Raw genomic sequence first — 25,092 nt, forward strand, 5'->3', positions numbered from 1 at the left:
ATCATGAATTCCATGTCTGAATATGAGCTGCTCCTGCTTAACAGTCCCAAGAGATCACAAATTGAAGTACCTGGAGAGACTCAGATAGGATGCTATATTAGTCCATTTTCCTCTTGCTGTAAAGAACTGCTCAAGACTGAGTCATTTATAAAGGAAAAATGTATAATTGACTCACAGTTCAGAATGGCTGGGGAGGCCTCAGGAAACTTACAATTATGGCAGAAGGCAAGGGGAAGCAAGACACCTTCCTCACAAGGCAGCAGGAAGGAAAAGCACCAAGTGAAGGGGTAAGAGTCCCTTATAAAACCACCAGGTCTTGTGGTAACTCCCTATCACAAGAATAGAATGGAGGAAACCGCCCCTATAATTGAATTGCTTCCGCCTGGTCTCTCCCTTGACACATGGAGATCATGAGGATTACAATTCAAGATGAGATTTGGGTGGGGACACGAAGCCTAACCATATCGGATGCCCTTCTCCTGATGTCTAGAGGCTTGATCAGCCTTGCCCACAGATTCACCTCAGGAGAGAAAAGGGGAAAGGGAGAAATCTGAGAGGGGAGAGAAGCCATGACAGAAAAGTTAAAACTTTCCTTATCTGAACCTAAGTCATAAAATGGCTAAGTAACTTGAAACAGGCTATGAATTCTCAAATAATAATAATAATAAAGTGAAAAATGTTTTTTGCAATATTGTAAAAATAGGAACTTCCAAGGAATCTAATTTCATCTTTTAAAAATAAAGACAAAAAATCATTAAAATATTATATGTATATTTTGAATGTAATACCTATCAGTGCTTCTCTGACAGTCTCATGATTCTGTATCTGCACTGAAACTCGATTTCAAGCCCACGTCCAATTACTGTTGAACAAAATCACTGTCTTCAATGGTCTTTGCCTTGCTGTATCCCTGCAACATACTACCACACGCTGTCAGGCTGAATTAACATTGAATACATGCTTTTCACTAAATCTAGGAGATCTTCAATAGCTTTTGTGGCTGATGATTATTTATAGGTATTGTATTACTTCCACAAAATTTTTCTAAACTTTTAAAAATAATTTTGAAATCATGCACTTTAATAAAATATAAAACTAATTTCTGAAAATTATTTGCATATATACTTTCTTCTTCAAACTGATAAGAAATTCATAGGACAAAAAATGCTAACACAATTTGAGCATCTAGATGGCACATGTTTCTACTTTTGTCTCTAAATTGCCAGAAGCCTGTTCATGAAATATACTTCAAAAATAAAATAAGAACTTATTGGAAAGACAAAGTTTGTTCTCTACTTGAAAACCTAAAATTAAAGAATAAGTAACTCCTCACCTGGTTTTGGTGGCAACATTTCCAGGAGACTAGTACCTGTGTGACAATAAGATGGATGATACATAAAAGGACTGAATATTATTTTTTAGTGTACGGTAAACAATAATTGATTTTTTTTTTTAACGGAGAAGGCTGAGGTCTTGGCCTTGACATGAGTAGCATTATTATTACTTTAAACAGGAAGTGAAGGGTTCTCTCTTATTGCTTTTCTTTTTTTTTTTTTTTTTTTTTTTTTTTGGCAGATGGATGTCATATTGCTCAAAGTGTCCTCAAACTCCTGGGTACAAGGGAATCCTCTTACCTCAGCCTCTGGAGTAGCTGGGAATATAGGTGTGCCAATGCTCAGCTCTACCTCTCTTAGTAACAGAACTAATCTTGTTTACGGTTATATTTTAATGATCTTCAGGATTTAGATCAAGTGATTGTGTCTTCATTTAAAGATTATCTGTGGCTCTCAGATCTCTCAAATAATGTTTAGGAGAAAATTAAGTCTGAATCCAAATGCAACACACAGTATACCTCAATTTTATAAATTCCTACTTAGAGATATAGAAGAAGGTACTTACAGCATCCACTGATGGGCAAATTCTCCTAAATACCCCCTTTAATTTTTCCCCCTTAGGATTTCTCCTCCCTCAGCAGACACCACATTCTTCTTTCTCCCTCTCTCCAACTGTTTGACTGTTCAGTAACCACACCAACTCCAATCTCTTCCCCACATTCCTTTCTAAAATCGTGTCCATCTGCATGGAGATAATTTGAGCAAAATGAAAAGTCATCCTTAACTAGAACTAGAATCACCTCCTGTTGCCTTTTAAGCTGTTAGGGGACATTTGTTCCCACCACAGTGTTCTACAGAACAATTTGAAATAGAATTACTATGTTTAAAAAATAAACAAAATAGGCCAGACGCGGGGGTTCGGGCCTGTAATCCCAGCATTTTGGAAAGCCGGGGCGGGTGGATCATGATGTCAGGAGATTGAGACCATCTTGGCTAACACGGTGAAAACCCATCTCTATTAAAAAATACAAAAAATTTGCCAGGCGTGGTGGCTCATGCCTGTAGTCCCAGATCCTAAGATCTTAGCTACTTGGGAGACTGAGGCAGGAGAATCACTTGAACCCAGGAGGCAGAGGTTGCAGTGAGCTGAGATCACGCCACTGCACTCCAGCCTGAGTGACAGAACGAGAATCCGTCTAAAAAAAAAAAGAAAGGAAGGAAGGAAGGAAGGAAGGAAGGAAGGAAGGAAGGAAGGAAGGAAGGAAGGAGAGAAAAGAAATACACAAAATAATTTAGCTATTGCTAAGCTATGATAAGTTATGCATATCCTTGCTACTAATAATGACAATTTATTATGCTGGAGACAGTGCAAAAATTAAGTCTTTTTGTCAGTTTATGAGAAGAGAAGGGTATCTATATTGCTCATTCACTAGTCAACAAATTTAAATCAAAGCAGGGAATTTATATACAATTAAAATAAAGCAACTAAGAGAAGCTAAAAGAACAGCAGCCCCTTGAGTCACTTGTTCACTCTCTTAGGTACAGTTCTCCTGAGAAACAGAACCAGAAAGACATAGACAGAGAAAGAAAGAAAAATAGGTTTATTATGGAGGCTGAAAAGTCCCACGCTCTGCATTTGGCAAGTTGGAGACCCAGGTGAGCCAATGTGTTTCGGCTCCAGCCATAACATAGAAAATAACTGATGTACATACCAGCTTTTTGTCAGTCAGGTAAGAGAAATTCCTTTTTATTTGTCAGAGGGTCAGACTTTTGTCCTATCTGGACTTTTAATTGATTGGATGAGGCCCACTCACAGTGGGGAGGATAGCCTGCTTTACTCCATCTACTCGTTTAAATGTAAATACCATCCATGAGTGCATGCCTGTAATCCCAGCTCCTCGGGAGGCTGAGGCAGGAGAATCACTTGAACCCAGGAGGAGGAGGTTGCAGTGAGCCAAGATCGCACCACGGCACTGCAGCCTGGGTGACACAGTGAGATTCTGTCTCAAAAAAATTCAAAGCCGGGCGCGGTGACTCAAGCCTGTAATCCCAGCACTTTGGGAGGCCGAGACGGGCGGATCACGAGGTCAGGAGATCGAGACCATCCTGGCTAACACTGTGAAACCCCGTCTCTACTAAAAAAATACAAAAAAATTAGCCGGGCGAGGTGGCGGGCGCCTGTAGTCCCAGCTACTCGGGAGGCTGAGGCAGGAGAATGGCGTGAACCCGGGAGGCGGAGCTTGCAGTGAGCTGAGATCTGGCCACAGCACTCCAGCCTGGGCGGCAGAGCGAGACTCCGTCTCAAAAAAAAAAAAAAAAAAAAAAAAAAATTCAACACAACACAACATAATACAATGCTGCGCTATGCAACACAAAACAAAATTTAAAAATACCATCCATGAACACCCACATGGAAACACGCAAAATAATGCTTATTGCATATCTGGGATCCCTGTGACCCATCAAGTGGACACATAAAAGTGGAAAGCATACTGACTGTCCATGGGGTGGAAGGACAGGAACTGAGGAAGTGGTGGCTGCACTGCTTTTCTCACTGGGTCTAGTGGTGTCTGATATTGAGATGCTAGGATATTTGGCTGGTACCTCTGACCAGCAGGTCAATAGGGGTGATATGAGTACAATTCAGTCTGTGGACTTAATTCTTTTAGCACTCAAGCCTGCACAAGTCTGAATTCTTCCAAACTATCTTTAGAAAACTCAACCCACTGAGCAATAATAGACAAACAAAGCAACTCTTTTTTGTCCCTAACTCCCATGAAGAATTTTGTCTTTTCTCAGTGAGAACTATGCCCTCTGCTTTAAGAAGAAAAGAAGAGAAACTTTTTTTTTTTCCCCCATACACAAGTCTTAAAAGAGAAGGAAACCACCTCATTTATCCCTGGGCATTATTAACATTTGCTCTCATCTTGCTGTTTGCCCCACAGGTGACAGAAATGTTCTTAGAAAACCACAAACTCTTTTGCAGATTAGTTTTGGTGCTTTGATTTTTGTAGGCCTATTTATTGAATTCCATGGCTAGGCACAAAATAATTCCTTTTTAAGGATAGTTTGCTCACTTGATTGAAAGACCTTAAAGAAACCACTAATGTAAGTATACATTTCCTTAATTTTATACAACCATTAGGTAGGGTTATCATAGCTAATACTCTGGCTAATACTGTATAGATGGCAACTGTAGTGAGTGGTTTCAAGGAGAAAAAGAAAACCAAGAAAAAGTAGTGTATTAGTTCGTCTTCATGCTGCTGATAAAGATATACCCGAGACTGAGTAATTTATAAAGAAAAAAAGGTTTAATGGACTCACAGTTCCACATGGCTGGGGAGGCCTCACAATCATGGTGGAAGGCAAAAGGCACATCTTACACGGCAGTATGCAAGAGAGAATGAGAGCAAGAGTAAGGGGGAGCCTGTTATAAAACCATCAGCTCTCATGAGTCTTATTCACTACCATGAGAACAGTATGGGGGAAACCACCCCCATGATTCAATTATCTCCCACTGGGTCACTTCCAAAACAGAAGGGAATCATGGGAGCTAGAGTTCAAGATGAGATTTGGGTGGGGACAAACCAAACCCTATCAAGAGGTGAGGATTCTACTAAGTGTAATGAAGTAATGGGTGCCCTACCAAATGTGAGTTAATGTTTTCCCAGCATGCTCAGATATCAGGTAATGTCTAAGTTTGCTGTTAAATTAGCACAGCAAATTACTCTTTCTGAAGTTCAACCCCATGCCCTGGTAGGAAGTTCCCACCTTGACTGCCCACTTTTATCACTAGTTACTTAGTAGGTGATCATTCCCTGTATATGTGGAAATTCGTAGCCAATCCATTTCACTTTCTCCCATTGATGGGTTCAGAAAATGAATACTCCATTCAGGAGCATCTTAAGGAACCTAGAATGGAAATGCAATAGGTTTGCCTGATAGTTTTTTCCTAAGCATAGAGCAATGTGGACGGATATTTGCTGGATACTAGCACATATGATTTATATGTCCTACGTTCATTGTATTCTTACATTTAAATTGTGTATCCTCACTGAATACACTTGTTTGCTTCAGCACGATGGTCTATGCAATACATATTTCTATGCAAATCTAAAGCTATTTATTGGAAATTTTTGGAGGAAGTCTTCTATACTGTCAATAGATGGAAGAAAAAATATTCTAGGACTATAGTGAGGGATATTGTATTTTAAAATATAGAGGGGTTTACTCATTTTTTTTTTTTGGTAACTCATAGCAAATAAACCCTCACTAAATCATAAACCCTTTATGCAATATACACTAATGATTTTCCTCCTCCATTGTTGTTCTAATACATTAAGTATTTCTACATCCTTAACCTAAATGGCTCACACAGATGACTTCTTCTCCAGTAGCGAAATGCAAAAGTCAGTGCTGTTCTTTATTATCAGCATCTGGTGGGTGAAGTGGAGAGGTTAAGGCATAATGTATTCAGTGTTTGCTTTTATCAGTCACTGCTTCTGCTCTCTTGAGTCATATTGCTTTTATTGCTTTCCAGAATTATGAATATTGTCAATTTTTTTCTGCCAGGAGACCCCACCTCTACTGCTAGTTCACATGGCTGTCAAACAGATGCTATATTACCTGTAATTCACATCTTCCTGGTCCATTTGCAGAGGCTGGACATTGGGAACCTTTCTTGAGGTTTATTATTATTATTATTATTATTCTTACTACTATCATTACTTTGTACATGGAAAGATGGGTAAAGTCTCTCTGGGAGCTGAATCTCTAAGATGTAGATGTTAGGAGTTATTGGTAGTGTTTTCCACAGTGTAAGAAATGCAGTCCCAATGAGAAACGTCACACGGAGAGATTCAGAAGAGAGATACGAAGAAGAGTCCTCTGGGAATGGTGTCGGGATCTTCCTGGGACTCAGGTCTGTCATTGTCTTTTCCCTCTGCTGTCAGTTCATGAGCGTGTCCAATCATCCCTCAATGCATTTCGTTTTACTTCCCCCTGTAGACTAGTTTGAATTCTTTGTTTTATGTATAACATATCTTTGTCACCCCTCCCGAGAAATTTAGGGCAGTTTCAAAGAGGATGAGACAAAAGGTGATTTTTGCTTTTTGTTTGTTTGTTTGTTTTTGTTTTTGTTTTGGAATAGCTCCTTTTGATCCAGATCCCAGGAAAGTTTCAGGCAGCTACTACCTGCAAATTATTAAGCACCTATTATGTGCCAGGGACACAGGAACAATATGAGTTTTTTTAATGTTAAAATTCTTTTTTAAAATATATTATTCTTCTCTCTATTTCTTTCTTTCTTTTATTTTATTTTATTTTATTTTATTTATTTTATTTTATTTTATTTTTTTGAAACAGGGTCTCCCGCTCTTGCCCAGGCTGGAGTGCAAGATCATGGCTCACTAGAGCCTCAACCTTCCAGGCTCAAGCAATCCTCCTAAATCAGCCCCCTGAGCAGCTGGGACTACAGGCAAAAGCCACCATGCTCAGCTAATTTTTTGCTGTTGTTGTTGTTCTTACTTTTCTGTAGCTATAGGATCTCACTCCTTCTCATTTTATATATTGTAAAACTGAAGCTCAGAAGAGGCAAGTCAATCTCCAAAGTCACAAAAGAGATAGTGATGAAGTTAAGATATAAATCCAGTTTAGTTTGGCATCCAATTCAAAACCTGTTCTTATTTTTTATTTTTTATTTTTTATTTTTTTGAGACGGAGTCTCACTCTGTCGCCTAGGCTGGAGTGCAGTGGCCGGATCTCAGCTCACTGCAAGCTCCGCCGCCCGGGTTCACGCCATTCTCCTGCCTCAGCCTCCCGAGTAGCTGGGACTACAGGCGCCCGCCACCTCACCCGGCTAGTTTTTTGTATTTTTTAGTAGAGACGGGGTTTCACAGTGTTAGCCAGGATGGTCTCGATCTCCTGACCTCGTGATCTGCCCGTCTCGGCCTCCCAAAGTGCTGGGATTACAGGCTTGAGCCTGTTCTTATGAGACACCTTAGTATGTTCTTCCTCACTCCAACCCTCCGCTTAAATCTCCCTTTGAGAGAGACAATCTGCATAACTCAGCTCCTTAATCACTTGGTCCAAAGCCCACAGTTCCTCATTCAGTCTTCTCTCTAACAGCACTAGCAGCAGAGTGATCCTGCTATCCTCTTGCCTTGGGTTGAATGTTTGTTCTCCCCAATAGATGTTGAAACCTAATCTCTCATGTGACAGAATTAGAAGGTGGGGATTTGGAGATGTGATTAAGTCGTGAGGGCAGAGACTTTACAATTGAATGGGTGTCTTGTGAGAGAGGCACCAGAGGGCTGCCTCTCTCTGTCTACCATGTGAGGATGCAGCAAGCAGGAGCCATCAATGAACCAAGAAGTGGACCTCACCAGAAGATGAATCTGCCAGCACCTTGATCTTGGCCAGCCCAGCATCCAGAATTGTAAGAAATAATTGTCTGTGGTTATTAAGTCACCTAGCCTATAATATCCCATTACAGTGAATCAAACAGACTGATAAGAATTGGTACTGACAAGTAAGGTGTTGTAACAAATACCTACAAATGTGGAAGTGGCCATGGAACTGGGTAGAGGCTGGAAGAGTTTGGAAGCCCACGGTCCTACACTGCTGCCAACAAACCACTAAGCGTGATTCTGGTGAGGACTCGGAAGAGGAAAAGAGAGTTGCAGAGAAAGCCTCAGTCTTCTTAAAGAAAACCTAACTGGTTGTGAACAGAATGCTGTTAAAAATATGAATGAGAAAAGCTGCTGTGATGAAGCATCCGGGGCAAATGAAGACTGTGTTCCTGGATAATAGAGAGAGGCTAAATATCCTCGGCTGTACTCTGTTCATGTCCTGTTGTTTTGTGGAAGCTAGAACTCGTGAAGGATGAAATGGGATATTTGGCTGCGGAAAGACCTAAGCAAAGCCTTGAATGGTGGGCTAGTTTCTCTTGACCACCTATAGTAAAAGTGAGGAGAGAGGGAAGCAGAACTTAAAAGATTTGGTATATTTTCAGCCTATTCATATTGTAAAGACTGAGAAAGGATGTTCAGGTGGAAGGTGTGACCAACAGACAGTTTGATAAGATTAGTCAGCCACCTCAGCAGAAGTCAGAGGCTAGGTCGCACAGGCACCAATGGTCCCTCATTCAGTTCTTCCATTGTTTAAGACGTCATCTAAGACAACAGAAGAACGTAAATGAGGGCCAGTGGTGCCTGTGGGACTTTAGCATCTCCTGACCACCTGTGCCTCACATAGAAGGCTGTAATTCCTGACTCCTGTGCTGCACTCCTCAGCTACCCCAGGTACCACTCTGATGGGCCCTGGTCCCCAGCAGAGCCATGGGAGCACAGCTGCATCCACCAAGATTTCAAAGGACAAAGCTGTAGGCTTGATATCCCAGCCTCAGAGAGCCACGGGGCCCAGGCACAGAGCTGCTGTAAGCCAGATTGTGAGAATGCAGCTCCCCAAAGCCATGGGAGCCCAACCCACGCTCAGCAAAGCTACAGGGGCAGAATCGCCATTCTAGTGATTCCAGAGAAGGCAGGACCCCTGACCACATGAGTCCAGGAGGCGGGACCCCATGCAGTCTGTCCAGAAGGCAGGACCTCCACCCCAGTGGGCCTAAGGAGCAGAGCATCAGGTCAAAGATTATTCATGAGTGTTAAGGTTTATTGTTGTTTGTTCTGCCGGGTTTTGGACTTGTTTGAGACCTGTAACTCCTTTCTTTCCTTTTCTCCCTTTTGAAATGGATGTGCCTATCCTAAGCCTGTCCCACCAGTGTATTTTGAAAGCACATGATTGCTTTGGTTCACAGGCTCATAGCTGGAGAGGAATTGTCCTTGGAATTAATTGTACATTGAGCCTTATCCATTATCTGATTTAGATGACATTTAGATGAAACTTTGGACTTCAGACTTTTGAGTTGATGCTGGAACAAGTTAACATTTTGGGGTTGTTGAGATTGAATGAGTGTATTTGGCATGTGAAAAGGACATAAGTTTTGGGAGGCCAGGTGTGGAATGCTATGGACTAAATGTTTGCGTCCTTCTATTAACTCATATGTTAAAACCTAATTCTCAGTGTGATAATGTTTGGAGGTGGGCTCTTGAGAAATAATTAGGTCATGAGTGCAGAGCCCTGGAGACGGGATTAATGCCCTTATAAAAAAGACCCCAGAGAATTCCCTCAACCTTTCTATCATGTGAAGAAACAGTGAGAAGCTGCGATCTATAGCAACGAAGCAGGCCGTCACCACACTGACTACCAGCACCTTGATCTTGGACTTCTGAGCCTCTCACATTTCTATGTGAGAAAAACATTTCTGTTGTTTACAAGATAGCAAATCTACAGAATTTTGTTATAACAGCTGCACCTCCCATAATAATTTGTGGTAATTAATGTTCTAACCAGATTTTTTTCCTGGGTGTGTGAATCCTTATTTTGGAACTTTAAAACAAAGGTATTTTGTTTAATTAATGTTCTAACCAGAAATGTGGTACATAAGTCGTGCGTGGGGCATTCGTGTAGTGTGTGAAGTCTGTAGTGTATATATATATATATATGTATATGCATGTACATACGCATATGTCTGCAACCTGTGTGTGTATATGTGTAGGTACACACAGTCAATAAAAATGCATTGCCTACTTAAATATAACTAAGGGTGAATTTCAAATGTCTCTCTCCAAAAAATGACAGGTAAGCAAGGTGATGACCATATTAATTAGCTTGATTTAATCATTCCCTTGTATGTACACATATACACACTACAGATTGCAGACACACACACAGTTTAATAGTTTTGAGGTAGGTTGTGTTCATCTGAAATTGAGATACAATATCTTTGTAGCAACAAATTATATATGTCCATCTATGAACACAAGTTATATGTACAGATAAGCAAACACTTGTTAACATGTACAATTAATAATTACCAGTCAAATTTGGCAAGTGATTACTGTGTGCCAAGCACCCATCCTAATGATTTGCTGGGTAATATTCCATGCAATCCACCCATTAAGGCTGTGAGGTAGACACTACAGTGATTTGCCTAACTTCGAGAAACCATGAAATCAAGGTATACGTGTAAGCGTAGCCAGAGTTCAACATGGTAAGAAATGAAGCCTAATCCTCTAAGTCCTGTCCCTTCCTGTCTACCTGCCTTCTCCTCAATTTATCCAAGGGGGCACACACTGTCAATACTTGTTTCTCTGCTCATATGTTATTTTTATGATTCTGTTGCATTGGGTGAGTCCTAACTGCCAAAACAAGATTTTTGTTTACTCTGAATTGATTCAGTAAATAAAGGAAATGTAGATTTTCCCCCCATTTTTAAGTTAGTCTGAAGGAGAATTCTTTTTACAATAACTCTGTCCTATTACGTTAAGTGAAATAAGCCAGGCACAGAAAAAGAAATACCATATGATCTCACTTGTATGGAGAACGGAATCTAACAAGCTCCAGCTCTTAGAAGCAGAAAGTAGAATAGTGGTTACCCAGGGCTAGAGGGTGGGGTGGGAAGGGTAGGAATTAGGAGTTGGTCAAAGGATAAAACATTTCAGGAAGACAGGAAGAATAAGTTTTGCAATCTGTTCCACAGCAGAGTGACCATATAGTCAATAAAAATGCATTGCATACTTAAATATAACTAAGGGTGAATTTCAAATGTCTCTCTACAAAAAATGACAGGTAAGCAAGGTGATGATCATATTAATTAGCTTGATTTAATCATTCCCTTGTATACCTAGACCAAAACACTGTGTTGTACCCCATAAATGTATATATAACTATGTTTTGTAAATTAAAACTAACATTAAAACTATACCTTTGTTTTAACGGTCCCAAATGAGGATTCACAAACCCAGGAAAAAAATGTTATGGAAACATATATAATAATTTGGGGAAATAAAGTGTAAACTTATAGGTAATGATGAGACTGCCCAAAAAGGCTAAATAAAGTCAATATGACCAGGACTGATGTGACTTAGGGGTGAGTACCCTGAAGACTTGCTATCTGAGCAAAATTAAAGGATGACAGGAAGAGGGGCAGGTCTGGGGCTGGCCAGGGAAAGGCAGGAGGACATAACTGGTGCAATACACAGACCCAAATGGCTGGCTGGGGAGGACTTTACATTGGTTTCTGTAAGAAGAAGCATTTTTATATTTGTGTTAATATTTTGGCATGTTCAAAAAAACTGTCATTAATGGAATGAATTATTCAGTTATGTCACTTTTGGATAACATGATGGTCAATGTGTCCCACAAGAACAAGTACACCACATTTATTTTAGACCAATCTACTGATTGTCTATTCCAATAGAATTGTTAGTAGATTTTTTTTTAACGTGAGTCATTACGTATTTTTCAGTTTTCTCAAACAAATGCTTGCTTTATTTAAGACATTTGTCTGTGTTAATTATTGGCATTCACTTCTCAGCGAATTTGAAGTAAATAAAATTGACAACGGTTTCAGATCTTTTAGTCCAAAAGGTTCTGAGAATTGATCAGTTAATCAAAACAGCAATTTATATTGGGAAATAAAAAGAATGATACTTACATATGTTAAACATCAGATGTGACAATGAAGCAAACATTGATATTCATTTGCTAATCTCTTGATATGGAGCCAGAATTCTTCTCCTAGTTTGAGTTTAGATCTTGAAGTTTGATCTCATCTATCATGAGTAAATTACAGCCCTACGTCATCTTTTATGATTTCGAGCTTAATTTAATTGAGCGGGAGCAGGAATCTGAAGACTTGTGAAGCAGTCTGATTTCAGATTCAGAATTTAACATTTTTACATTTTTTTAAAGATCTTTTAAATTTCTACTTATATGTAAATAGTGATTTTTTTCCCCACACGTATCCAGTTTTTCACATCCATTCCACATAGTCTTTACAGGAATAAAAACAACCACCTCTAGATTTGCCTTCACAGTTGATCTATTTAGATGATATTTGATTATATTATACAATTTGAATAATAAACTCAGTCATTACAAATGGAACTTTGAAGAAATAACAGCAAGTATTGGTAAACATACGAGTTAGCCATAAGAAGAAGAAATTACAGAATACTCAGTAAGTCGGGAGCAGCACTAGGCTATGGGTTGGTATCACCATATCTAAGAGACAAAATAAATAAACAAAAGAAGCAATCTAGGTGAAACGAAAATCCATTATGAGCACACCTCCATTAACTCCAGTTAACTTCTTAAATAATTATTGCCTTAAACTCTTCCGAGAAGCCAAAACTAAGCTCACATTCCGAAGACCATGCCTACTATATAAATGCACACAGGAACAGAGGCCCCAAAGCTAGAGAAGTAGACGTCGTCTCTCATATATACACAAATACACATTCCTGGGGGTCCCTCATCTGCACAACAATAAACGTAGGATCGCATAAAGAGGAACATAAAACAAACAGTTCAGAATCTCTCCTCAATGGTCTTCTTTAAATCACCTACCCTCAAAAAGACAAGTCAATTGCTAATAGAATTTTTCCTAACAACAAGAAGTTAATGCATCAACAAACTAGAAGCTAAGCATAAATTTTTAATCTGATTTGAAAACAGGATGTCAAGATGTGTTTTGCAATTAACATTGCATTTTATTTTATTTCTGATCAATATCTGGAGGCGAGTGTGAGTGGACTGTGCAAACTGAAAGCATTTATTTGCATGTGCAAATGTCTGGGTGATTTCCCTTCAACCTGTACCATCCTTACTCTACCCTCTTGCTTCTGGAAGCAGAAAAAGATAAGGGGCAGGCTTTGACAAAAATAATTTTATTTTAAGGCTTTAATCACATTTTAATAAAAATCAATACATCATTTTAAAATGTGAGTTCACTGGATGAGATCCAGCAATCAGATTTTATAACCTCCATGTTTATAAACTTCCCTTAATCTTTTCTGAGATAACGGTCCATGTGAAATTAATTAGCCCCCTCTGGTGGCCTCTTGAAGATATTACCAGCACACAGTTCTCAAAGGATTTTAGTAAGTTTCTAGGTTTTCAGGAAGTCATTTTGTAGAAAGAATCAAGAATATATTTTTGTTTCCATAACTAAAATTTATTTGAGAATGTCATAAGCAATTCATATTTATACAAATTTTAATAAAAATGATAATTGCCTGAATCTCTAATAAATTTGATAGATACATGCTTTTAGTTGAAGAAGATGGCTAAATCCTTTTTTTACCTTGGGCAAATCTTAAAACAAAACCAGGAATATGTCAGTGGCCATCTCAAAATTTTGAACTGAAGAGCCTGACATGGTGAGACAAGGAATCCTGCTTTGCTGGTTCCTACCCAGTCAAGCAGAAGATTACGTAAGTTCCCCCAAGCACTTGCAGAGAGAAAGGGCATAAAAAATACACACTTCACATGCTACATTATGAAGGCACCAGGGCAAGTTTTAACGAAACCTGAGGCCCCATGCGGCCTCATTCTTCTCAGTTTGCCAGTGATGCATGGTGATTGACAATATTGAGAATGTCATGGTTATTACCCTGAAAGAACACGAGCACGCACAGCTGGGAAAGAGAGCTTGTGGAAGGCTCGGTGTGCAGAATTACTCCAATGACACGTTCAGGGGCACACAATACACACTGTGCTTGCAGGGAGACAAAGAGGCAGTGAAACGACATATTTAGGCAATTGTGAATTTTTATAATTAGTGTCACGTCTCTTCAGAAGTTTCTCTGAGTAATACAAGGTCAGAACTAAAACACCACCATCAAAATAGAGCTGTGAAAGCATCGTAAGAAATTTTTTCGGAGGCAATTTATATAGATTTTTCAATACTATTTGAAGAAATTGTCATGTCAGCTATATATGTGTACATATAGGATTACACAGTCGAACGCCCACTTCAGTTCAAGATACAGAAGTAATTCACCTTTCTTACATGTTCAAACCTTAGTGATTTTCGGTGACTCCCTGAACAGAGTAGCAGGGATCCAGGTTTCTCCCTCGTGGAGATGTGCCACTGGCACTGTAGTTGTCTGGACTCTGCTTCCTTCCTCCCATCTGCAGCTGTGCTCATCAAACCAGCCGGTTAGGGCTCTGAGGGTCCCTCTAGCTCCCTCAAAATCTTTATTTGGAGTTTAGAGTTCTGTGTTTAGAGTTTCAGAAACCAAAGATGAAGGTGTTAAGAGGGTGATGTTCCTTTCTGGAGGTGTTGACGGTGAATCTTTTTCAGTCTCATTCCATTTGTTGGCAGAATTTGCTTCCACTGCAAATTCTGGTTGCACGACTGATGTTCTTAATTCTTCACTGACTGTTGGCTGGCCACCATTCTCAGTTTGGAGACACTGCCCACGTTCCTCGCTCAAGGCCTTCTCTCAGGCCAGGAGACACTGCCCACATTCCTCGCCATGGCCTTCTTTCAAGCCAGGAGACACTACCCACATTCCTCGCTCATGGCTCATGGCCTTCTATCAAGCCGGGAGACGCCGCCCGCATGCATTTCTCCTACCTGGATGCTTTCTTGCAACATCGACGGAGACCCTTAATTCTCCACTAATGCCCCGAATCTCACCTAGTGTGTTTTGTTTGTAATTCTTTAAGGCTCTTTTTCTATTTTTCAGCTTTATTGAGGTATAATTGGCAAATAAAATTTATATTTATTTAAGTTGCACAACTTGATGAGTTGGAATGGGTTGTGAAACAATCACCAAGCTAATCATTAGATCCATGACCTCACGTAGTTATCCGTGTGTGTGTGTGTCACCTTCCTGACAAATTTCAAGAATTCTAGACAGCAGCGTTAACTTCAGTCACAATGCTGTACGTTAGATCTGCAGGACTTACTTATCCCACATGACTAAAGTTTGCATCCTTCAAACAATACCTCCCCATGTTCCCCCACCCCTGGTTACCCCAGGTCCTGGTAACCACTCTTTTACTCTCTATTTCTACGAGTTTGACTCTTTTAGATTCCACATACAAATGAGGTCATGCAGATTTGGCTTTCTGCACCTGGCTTAATTCACTTAGCACAATGTCCTCCAACTTCAACCGCATTGTTGCAAATGGCAAAAATTTCTTATTTTTAAGACTAAATAATATTCCATTGTGTGTGTGTGTGTGTGTGTGTGTGTGTGTGTGTGTGTGTGTGTGTGTCTATATAGTCTATTGAAAATAGACACTTGCAATTTCATGTCTGGTTTTGAGGTCTTTGACAGAGAAAACATACTTTTCTCTATTTACAGAATCTTGATCCATGCTGAGTATTTTTTTCTGGATCAGCGGTAATACATATTTCTTCTGGTCCATTTTTGGAGTAAAACTACCAGTTATTTGAGAATGCTTTATGCTTTCCAAAATGAATTTCACAAAAGTTGTAGAGACACTATTTTTGTCTGACTGACTGACCTGGTCATTGATAATCTTTAAGAATATCTACACGATGAGTCTTGTGGAAAAAAACCTCTGACTCTGGAAAGGAGCTGAAATAGCCAAAGCTTCTTTCCTGGCCTCTTCTGTTTACGAATCAGTAGAAATGAAGGCAGATCCTCTCTCTGGCTACATTGCAGACTGTGTGGCAGACAGGAGGTGTGTTGCTCACATCTGCTACAAGAGTGCACCTCATGCAACAGGCGAGCCTTGGCAGGCAGCCTCCAGCCGCAGCCACCCCCAGGTCTGCCCCAGCCTCCCAGGAGACAGGAGAGGATAGGTGTTACCCCGGGCAGTTCCAGCCAGTGACCAAGCACAGTGGAACATGAGAACCTGGTTATTTGTACCTAACAGGGGAATTCTCTATGAATGAAATTGCAAGTGTCTACTTTCAATAGAGCTGCTTCCTACCTGCACAGCTCAAGGAGAGGCAGGAGGAACAAGAAGTTATTAATAGACAACAGTTTGTAATTTTCGTAAACAATGCTGGGCAGGCTGTTGTATTAGTTTCTATTGTTGCCATAGAAAATTAACACAAATGTAACAATTTAAAATAATTTTTTTTTTCATACTTCCACAGGGCAGAAGCTCGGGTACGAAATGGCTCAGCTAGTTCTCCGTTTAGGGTTTCAGAAGGCAAAGATGAAGGTGTTAAGAGGGTGATGTTCTTTTCTGGAGGTGTTGACGGTGAATCTTTTTCAGTCTCATTCCATTTATTGGAAGAATTTGCTTCCACTGCAAATTCTGGTTGCACAACTGAGGTTCTTAATTCTTCACTGACTGTTCACTGGCCACCATTCTCAGTTTGGAGACACTGCCCACATTGCTCGCTCAGGGCCTTCTGTCAAGCCAGGAGACGCTGCCCTCATTCCTCGCTCAGGGCCTTCTATCAAGCCAGTGTTGGAGGAATGGGTTCTATTCTGCAGGTTTCTTTGGCCTCCCTCTCTCTTCCACCTCCCTTTCCTACTGCGTGTGACTGTTTTCCTGGTTTTGAGGGCTCATGTGATTACATTGGGCCAACTCACAGGTATAATTACTTTATCTTAAAGTCGGATAATTGGTAACTAAATTGCATCTGCGAAGTCCCTCCACAGCAGTACCTGGCTTCATGTTTGACTGAAGAAGCGGGGATGGGGGTCTTGTGGGGGTGGCATCATTAGAACTCTGCCTTTCATAGTCATGTGCTCCAAACACGACATGAAGCCTTGTGGCACCACGGACATGATCATTTTGACCTCATAGATAACCTTTTCTCTGCCTTGTGCACACTCCATCCCGTGCACATGCACATACACCTATATGGAAAATGACTTTAGATCAAGGGCTGTGTGTAACACAATGTTATTCTTCTTCTTTACTCACAAACCTAGTTGCACATTTGCAATATGAAGTAAATATCTATTCAATGTAGACGGAATGATATATATTTTACACAAACCCACACACATACACAGAACACTCCACATATTCATAGAAATGTGGTAGTCCAGGTCAAGTTATGGATTGGGTAGGGCTCCATTCACCTATGCACTACCTCCCACCTGTACCACATATTCCGGACTCAGGTAGCCAATAGTTCCATTCCTAAATTTACTTGAAACACCCTGGCAAAGTGGTGTTTGTGGACTCTGTGTCTGTCTGGGAAGCTTTTCTTCTGTGGATTGCTCCCCAGTGGTCGACTTCTACCAAGGACATTTCTACATCAATCGAGTCCTATCAGAGTCGGGAAAGGAGCTGCCATTGTGTTGTACCTCTGACTATTTTTTTTCCTGTTCCAAAATAACTTATGGTAATATCTGTCTTTGAATATATGAGAACTGTGCTCTCCTGTTTCTGAATTAACTCAGTATCAGTCTTGTCATCCAAGGAGGTAATCCAAGGCAGTGACTAAGGATCCCTGAGCAATATTTGTGTTTCTAGTTCTGCAACATGCCAGAAGAGTCTTCTCTGTCAGCAGCTCTATGTCGTCCAATAAAGCTTGGAGGTTCGCAAATAGAAAACTCTGTGACCTTTCTTAGTTTCCCAGAAATCATTAGGAATTCTCTCAAGAGAAAAGAGTGCTCTTATTGCACTAAGGACTCCAATCTTTGTGTATGTGTTTTGTTTGTGTTTTCCTTTACCCATTATCAGACACTCTTGTATCTTCTCCGTTTGACAGCCACTCAGCCTCAAAAGGAGATATAGTTAAAGATTTGTCTCAAAGACAGGATTTCCAGTAAATGAACAATAACAGCAAAGCACAGATGTGGGGCTTGTCAGCTTTTGAAGAGATCTCATAATTGCTTTCAAAGCAAATATATTCAGGATGCTTTATGAGTCATTTACAGTAGCCCATGCTATTTCATAAATCATTTTTATTAAATTATTTACTCCCTTATTGATTCTAAACTTTTCATGTTAAAACTTCTAATTAATTGGCAAGATTGTAGCACACTTTTATTTCAAAAGCATATTGAAACATTTCAGCAAGAATAGAATAATCCTGGCCGGGTGTGGTGGCTCACACCTGTAATCCTGGCACTTTGAGAGGCTAAGGCGGGCAGATCTCCTGAGGTCAGGGATTTGGGAACAGCCTGGCCAACATGGCGAAACCCCATCTCTATTAAAAATACAAAAATTAGCCGGGTGTGGTGGCGGGCACCTGTAGTCCCAGCTACTCCAGAAGCTGAGGCAGGAGAATCTCATGAACCTGGGAGGCAGAGGTTGCAGTGAGCAGAGATTGCACCACTGCACTCCAGGCTGAGTGACAGAGTGAGACTCCATTAAAAAAGCAGAGATTGCACCACTGCACTCCAGGCTGAGTGACAGAGTGAGACTTCATTAAAAAAGCAGAGATTGCACCACTGCACTCCAGCCTGAGTGACAGAGTGAGACTCCATTAAAAAAGCAGAGATTGCACCACTGCACTCCAGGCTGAGTGACAGAGTGAGACTCCGTTAAAAAAAAAAAAAAAAAGTAGAGTAAGTACTCCCAGTTTCTCCTTCTTACAATTAAATTCCTCCCAGTTTCTCCTTCTTACAGTTAAAACACCCTGAACAGAATACAATACCACAGGAGGCTGTGAAAGAAGAAAAGAACTGCTGAGGTGCCTGAGGATGTGAGGCATGGCACAGGCTGAGTTCTCTGGGTTTCCTTAATAACCCCCCATGTATCCCAGACAGGACACTGGAGAAGCCTCAAACGCACAAGGGCCAGCAGAGGCAAACATATACAACTCCTAGAAATGTGTGATTCCCTGGCTAAAGGACCAGGAATAGGGCAATCTAAGAACAAAACAAATAGATATTAGCAATACCTCCCTACTTCAGCCAAACACCAACAGAAAAAACATAACCTCGGTCCTTGACGTTTCAGTGGGGTGGGGAGAAGGCTGAACTCTCACACTACCATCCTGCCCCACTGGAGTGGGGTCCAGCATGCTGAATGCTTCGCTGGAGTGATGCTGGTGGCTGAGTATTTAGCTAATGTTCAATGGAAGATCATGGAATCAGGCGGTCCTCAGAGTCCCATAATAAGATAGTGTCATCAGGGTCCAACTCAGAGCTCCGTCTCCACTTCCACCCAGGGATTACAGACAGGCCAGTGTGAAGCAGGGATCATCAGAGTTCCGTGGCTACATCCCCCGCAAACATTAGGAGGATTGATTGGGAGATGAGCGCCCACTCAACCAGCACCAACAAGGTAGAATGAGGTGATCGGGGTGGGACTAGTTGGCACTTTGCTTCTCCCCGCTCCTCCCACAGTGTCAGGGCACCTCATACGGGGCTGAGCTTGCGTGCAATCCCACTCAGAAGCAAGGAGGTGGTGTCAGTCAGTGCACCACTTTCAAAGTAAAAATGTCAGTGGGGCCACGGGCAAAGCTGGACGTCCACTTCCTCCATGATGGAAGCAGACTGAGTCAGTATCCCACATATGCTGGTGGTGCTTTCAAAGCCCAGCAAGAAACAGCAGAAACACACACCTGGACCTCCAAACACACCTCAACAGGCAGGGAGCTTGATTAGAAAGAAAATTAAGTAGAATCCGGAGTCTGATAAAAATGCTATCCAAATGTGGACATTTTGGATATATTTGAAATGTATTCCTTCCAGTAAGAACCAGAAAATCACAACTGGACTGAAAATTGACAATCAACAGATGCCAGCATCAAGATCATGCAGATATTAGAATTATTCAGCAAAGATTTTAAAACATTCATCATGAAGGTGCTTCAAACAAACAATTACAAATTCCAGTGAAACAAAAAAATAAGAAATATCTGCAAAGAAACAAATCATAAAGCAGAACCAAATGGAAATTATACAACTGAAAAGTACAATGGCTAAAAAATCTCACAGAATGAGCAAAGGCTAGAATCAATGAACTTAGCGAGAGATTGAGATAACTTACCTAATTTCAACAACAAAGACAAAATAGACTGAAAAGCAGATGAACAATTCCAGAGACAGGTGGAAAAATAACACATGAATTGATATTCATTTCATCAAAAACCCAGAAGAAGAAAAGGACAGAGAAAGTGTTTGAAAAAATAATGGAAGAAAAATGTTCAAATTTCACCAAAGAAACAAGTGTACAGATGCAAGAACATCAACTAGAAAAACTCATATCTTCAAGAATACGTATCATGATTAATTTCTGAAAGCTAGATAAATAAATAATCTTGAAAACGTCCAGAAGGAAACAACGTATCATACACAGAGACACACCAATTTCAGTGGCAGTGGATTTCTCATCTAAAACCAGGGAGGCCAGGAGGAAATGGCACACTTGTGAATTTCTGTGAGAAAAGAACTATTAAACACTAATTCTATACCTGAAAAAAATATCCTACAAGACTGAAATGGAAATAAAGGCATTCTCAGATAAAGAAAAATTAAATAAATTTGTCACTAGCAGACCTATGTTAAAGAAGGCTAAAGGAAGTTTATTAAACCTAAAGGAAATGACAATAAAGTAGCCTACAACTTCAGAAGAAAAAAATACATATATATTGGAATGAGGGCCAGGCATGAATCTTAGCACTTTGGGTAGCCACGGTAGGAGGATCACTTGAGTCCAGGAGTTTGAGACCAGCCTGGGCAACATAGGGAGACCCTGCCTCTACAAGTAAACAATAAAAACACAGGTGTAGTGGTGCATGCCTGTGGTCCCAGCTACTCAGGAGACTAAGGTGGGAAGATCACCTGAACCAGGAAAGTCAAAGCAGCAGTGAGCCATAATCATGCTATTGCACTTCAGCCTGGGTGACAGAGTGAGATCTTGCCCCCCCACCCCCGCCAAAAAATAAAGTATTAGAATGAATGCAAACAGAGATAGAATATTCGCATTCATTTCTTAAATCATATTCAATGGTTGAAAGAAAAGTTATTACATCATCTGATGAGCTACTCAGTGTATACAGAGAAAATATTTAAAACAATTACATTTAAAAGTGGAGAGGATAAAGGGAGCCAAGTGAGTACAAGATGTCTAAAGCTCACCTGAACCAGTAAAATATAAATACTAGTAGACTGTGATAAATTACATATATATACTGTGATACTTAATTAAGAAACTATGTGAAGCAATATACTCAAAGACACTACACATAAATCAAGATGGAATTCTAAAAATATTTAAGGAACCACAGAAAGGCTGGAAAAGAGAAATAATACAGGAATAAGAAACAGAGGAAGCAAACTAAAAGCAAACAAAAGTAAATATTCAAATGGCAGAATTACATCATAATGAATTAAGGAGGTTTGGAAGGCTCAGAAAACCTGGGACATTTGACAAAGTCAGTGTGGAGGACATTGTTGACAAAAAACAGAAAAGAAGTGGATGTGGCACAATTCAGTAAATTTGTCTTAGATCCCTAAGGGCACCTGATTAACAGACACGTCTTAATTTTAGAGTTTTATAACTTCAGCTCAAATGCTGAGTCCCTCATTTATTTACCTGATGGGTGACTTTGGACAACTTTTCCTCCTCTGAAACTCAGCCTCTCCGGAGAGAGATAGTTATCCATTTCAAGGGTGGTTGTGAGGGCTAAATGAGAACTGGATGAAACGCTTGTTACAATGCCCGGCATACAACACCCCACAAGTGTGGCTTACCATTCTGTAGAACAGGGAGAGAGCATCGGTTTCAGAGTTTGGTTGACAGAGTTCAACATTTTATGAAATGGCCGAATTCCATCTTGATTTATGTATAGTGTCTTTGAGTATATTGCTTCGCATAATCCTGCTCTGCTTAGCACTATTCTAATATTACCTTGAGGAGGGCATGTGGGGGAACTGCTTTTATAGGAACCTAAACCAGTGGTTTACAAAATGTGGTTCCCAGACCAGCAACATCAGCAGCACGTGGACATTCGTTAGGATCACACATTATTGAGCCCCACCTAGATCTGCTTGAGGCAGGAGGTGGAAGTCAACTCTGGACCAAGCTGAAGACTGGCTGAGACACGAAAGAGACTATTGCTATGCAATATGTTTTCTGTTTTACTGAAGAAGCTAAAGTGTGGTAGAGCAAAATTGGCTTGGGACTAAATTATTTCAATTAAGGGTAAGACTCGGGTGTGTGTTAGTTAAAATCGTATAGCCTACAGCTAACTTTATTTAATTGGAAACTAGCTGCTGTCAAGACGCTAAAAGAAGAAAGTCTATGAAGATACCTACGGTACTATCTAGCTGACTACTGAGATCAACAAAAGTCTGATGGAAGACACACTTCATCCTTATTTAACTGCTTCAATCGCTCCCTCTCTCTCTGTCTTTGTCTTCTCCCCTCCTCCCCTCTCCCCTTTTCTCCCACTCCTCTCTTACTCCTCTTCTTCTCAGCACCTCTGTCTTCTGATTTTCTTTGGGGTCCTATGAGGCCTGCATTCTTGGTTTCACCTGTCCCTCAAAGCTGAGGAAGTAAAGAAATCACCAAAAGAGCCAAATGTCCTTGACTTTACTTTCTTTTGTTGTCAATATTCTTTATCCCTTCTCTATCTTCTATGCTTTTAAAAAGGCTGGACAAATAGTGGGAGTAATTTACATGACAAGATATCTCAAAGGGAAGGTGACAAGACTCTGCCTTGATTGCTTTGTCATAGCTGGCAATGATTTTTTTTTTTTTTTTTTTTGACAGAGTCTCACCCTGTCACCCAGGCTGGAGTGCAACAGCAAGATCTCACTTCACTACACTCTCGGCCTCCTGGGTTTAAGCGATTCTTCTGCCTCAGCCTCCCGAGTAGCTGGGGTCACAGGCATGCACCATCGCACCTGGCTAATTTTTGTATTTTTAGTAGAGACAGGGTTTCACCATGTTAGCCAGGCTAGTCTTGAACTCCTAACCTCAGGTGATCCACCTGCCTCAGTCTCCCAAAGTGCTGGGATTACAGGTGTGAGCCACCGTGCTCAGTGATTATTGCCTGGTTCTTAGTTGACAAATGCAAAAGCACTCTTACAAGACTAAATTACAGAATTCTCACAGAACTCTTTGCAAAAGGGGGGAAACAACATACAAGCAAGCGCATACACAAATATCTACACACTCCTACAGACATTCACACATACACAAACATAAGCGTCCATCACTCCCAGGCTCACACACAATACCCACTCTCTGATTAATTTAACAGAATCATGAAGCTAGAGGGGACAGAGAACCTTCAGCCATGAGCTAGCTGTGTCCCGTTCAATCAGACAAGGTAATGTCAAACATTTTAGCTTATTATTTTCTTTGACATCCACTAAAGAGGACAGTCGTGACCCAGTTTCTGCAAAAATATTGAACAATTCTCCCTAGATGCCAATAAGATTGTTTCCACCCTTGAAAGTTCTTGATCTTTGAAATAACTGTTTCTTTTTCTTATAGAAGAAGGGAAGGTATTGACAAAACAGAAGACAGCTTCCTTCAGGCTCAAATGTTACAATAGATTAAGTAACGGCTTCACAATTGTATTTAAGGCTAGGCCAAAAATGACTTGTAAATGTGTTAAATCTAACATTAACTCATTAGTATATCCTATCTAATGTGAAATTGTAGAAGATTACACTGCAGAGAGGAATTTGAAGTTACAGTACAAGTGGAATTGCCACTCAGTCCCCTGAGAAACTATATCTCCTTGTTGGAGGCTGCCCATGGTAATTAAATGGTGATACACAGTTCTGGTGGCCCAAGGGAAGTTGTCAGACTTACTTCAGACAAAAAGTACAGGAACAGCTAGACCATTACATCTGTGTTTGTGTGTATGGATTTGGATCTTCTTAGACAACAATACTTAAATATTATTCCATAATCTACTGTCTAAGCTCTAAAATATCCCACTAGAACAAAGGAAAAATAAATCTTTTCCCAGGCACTACTATCTTATTCAGAACTGTTTTTAAGTTGAATTTCTAAATACTTCATCTCGTTGTTTTGTATTATGTTGTTTGCTTTTGTTTATAGTTCTGAAAGCTGTTTTGGACAATTTGCCTCACCCTTGTCCTTTCTTATCTGGTTTCAATTATGTTTTCTTTAAATGAAAAATTATTATCATATCTTCATAACCTTTGCTATTTCCTCTATATCACTTCTGCTGTTGCTTTGTCTGTCTAGTTTATTTCTCCTGATAGGCAACCAGTTTCTAGGACTTCTCCAATCCTGCCCACTACAAATTGTCATTGATTCTGTCATTTTTTATATGCTATACAATGGCAAAAAATCCATTTAAAAGCTTACAGCCCTTATTTTACTGACTGTGGAACTTGAAGATCTCACACAGATCCAATCTAATCATAATTATGCAAATGAGGAAACCAAGAGACAGACAGTAACTGATCACAATCTTCAGCTATCATAGTAGCCATGTCTGTGACGCTCACTCTGTGCATCTGGCACCATTCGCTCTGCCTCTTTGGGTCATATTCCTGCCACAGAAGTATATGTAAGCCATAAAATTTGGAAAAATCCTACTTTGTACTTCAAACATTTCCTCTCTCCCATTTCTCCTCCTATTTAGGTCATGTCTGATAAAATATTTATTTGTTTTACTTTATAAACATGTTGAAAAGTCATTGGATTCCAGTCCACAGAGTAGGTTCTGGCATAACATGAGAGATAAATACATATGATCCTCACTGATGGGATTTACAGGGTAGTAGGAGGGTTAGTTAATCAAATAATCCCACACATAAATTTATAATGACAAACATTGAAAAGTGCTCTGTAGATAAATATTAACTGTGGTACAAAGGTAAAATAGGGGAAGCTGTTCTTAAGAAATTGCCTAAGCTGATATTTGACCTTAATTACCTAAGCTGATGAGATATGATAGATGAATGGATGGATGGATGGATAGACAGACAGACAGACAGACAGACAGACAGATAGATAGATAGAT

The sequence above is a fragment of the Rhinopithecus roxellana genome, chromosome 21 (assembly GCF_007565055.1).
Source record: "Rhinopithecus roxellana isolate Shanxi Qingling chromosome 21, ASM756505v1, whole genome shotgun sequence".
NCBI classification, from domain to species: Eukaryota; Metazoa; Chordata; class Mammalia; order Primates; family Cercopithecidae; genus Rhinopithecus; species Rhinopithecus roxellana.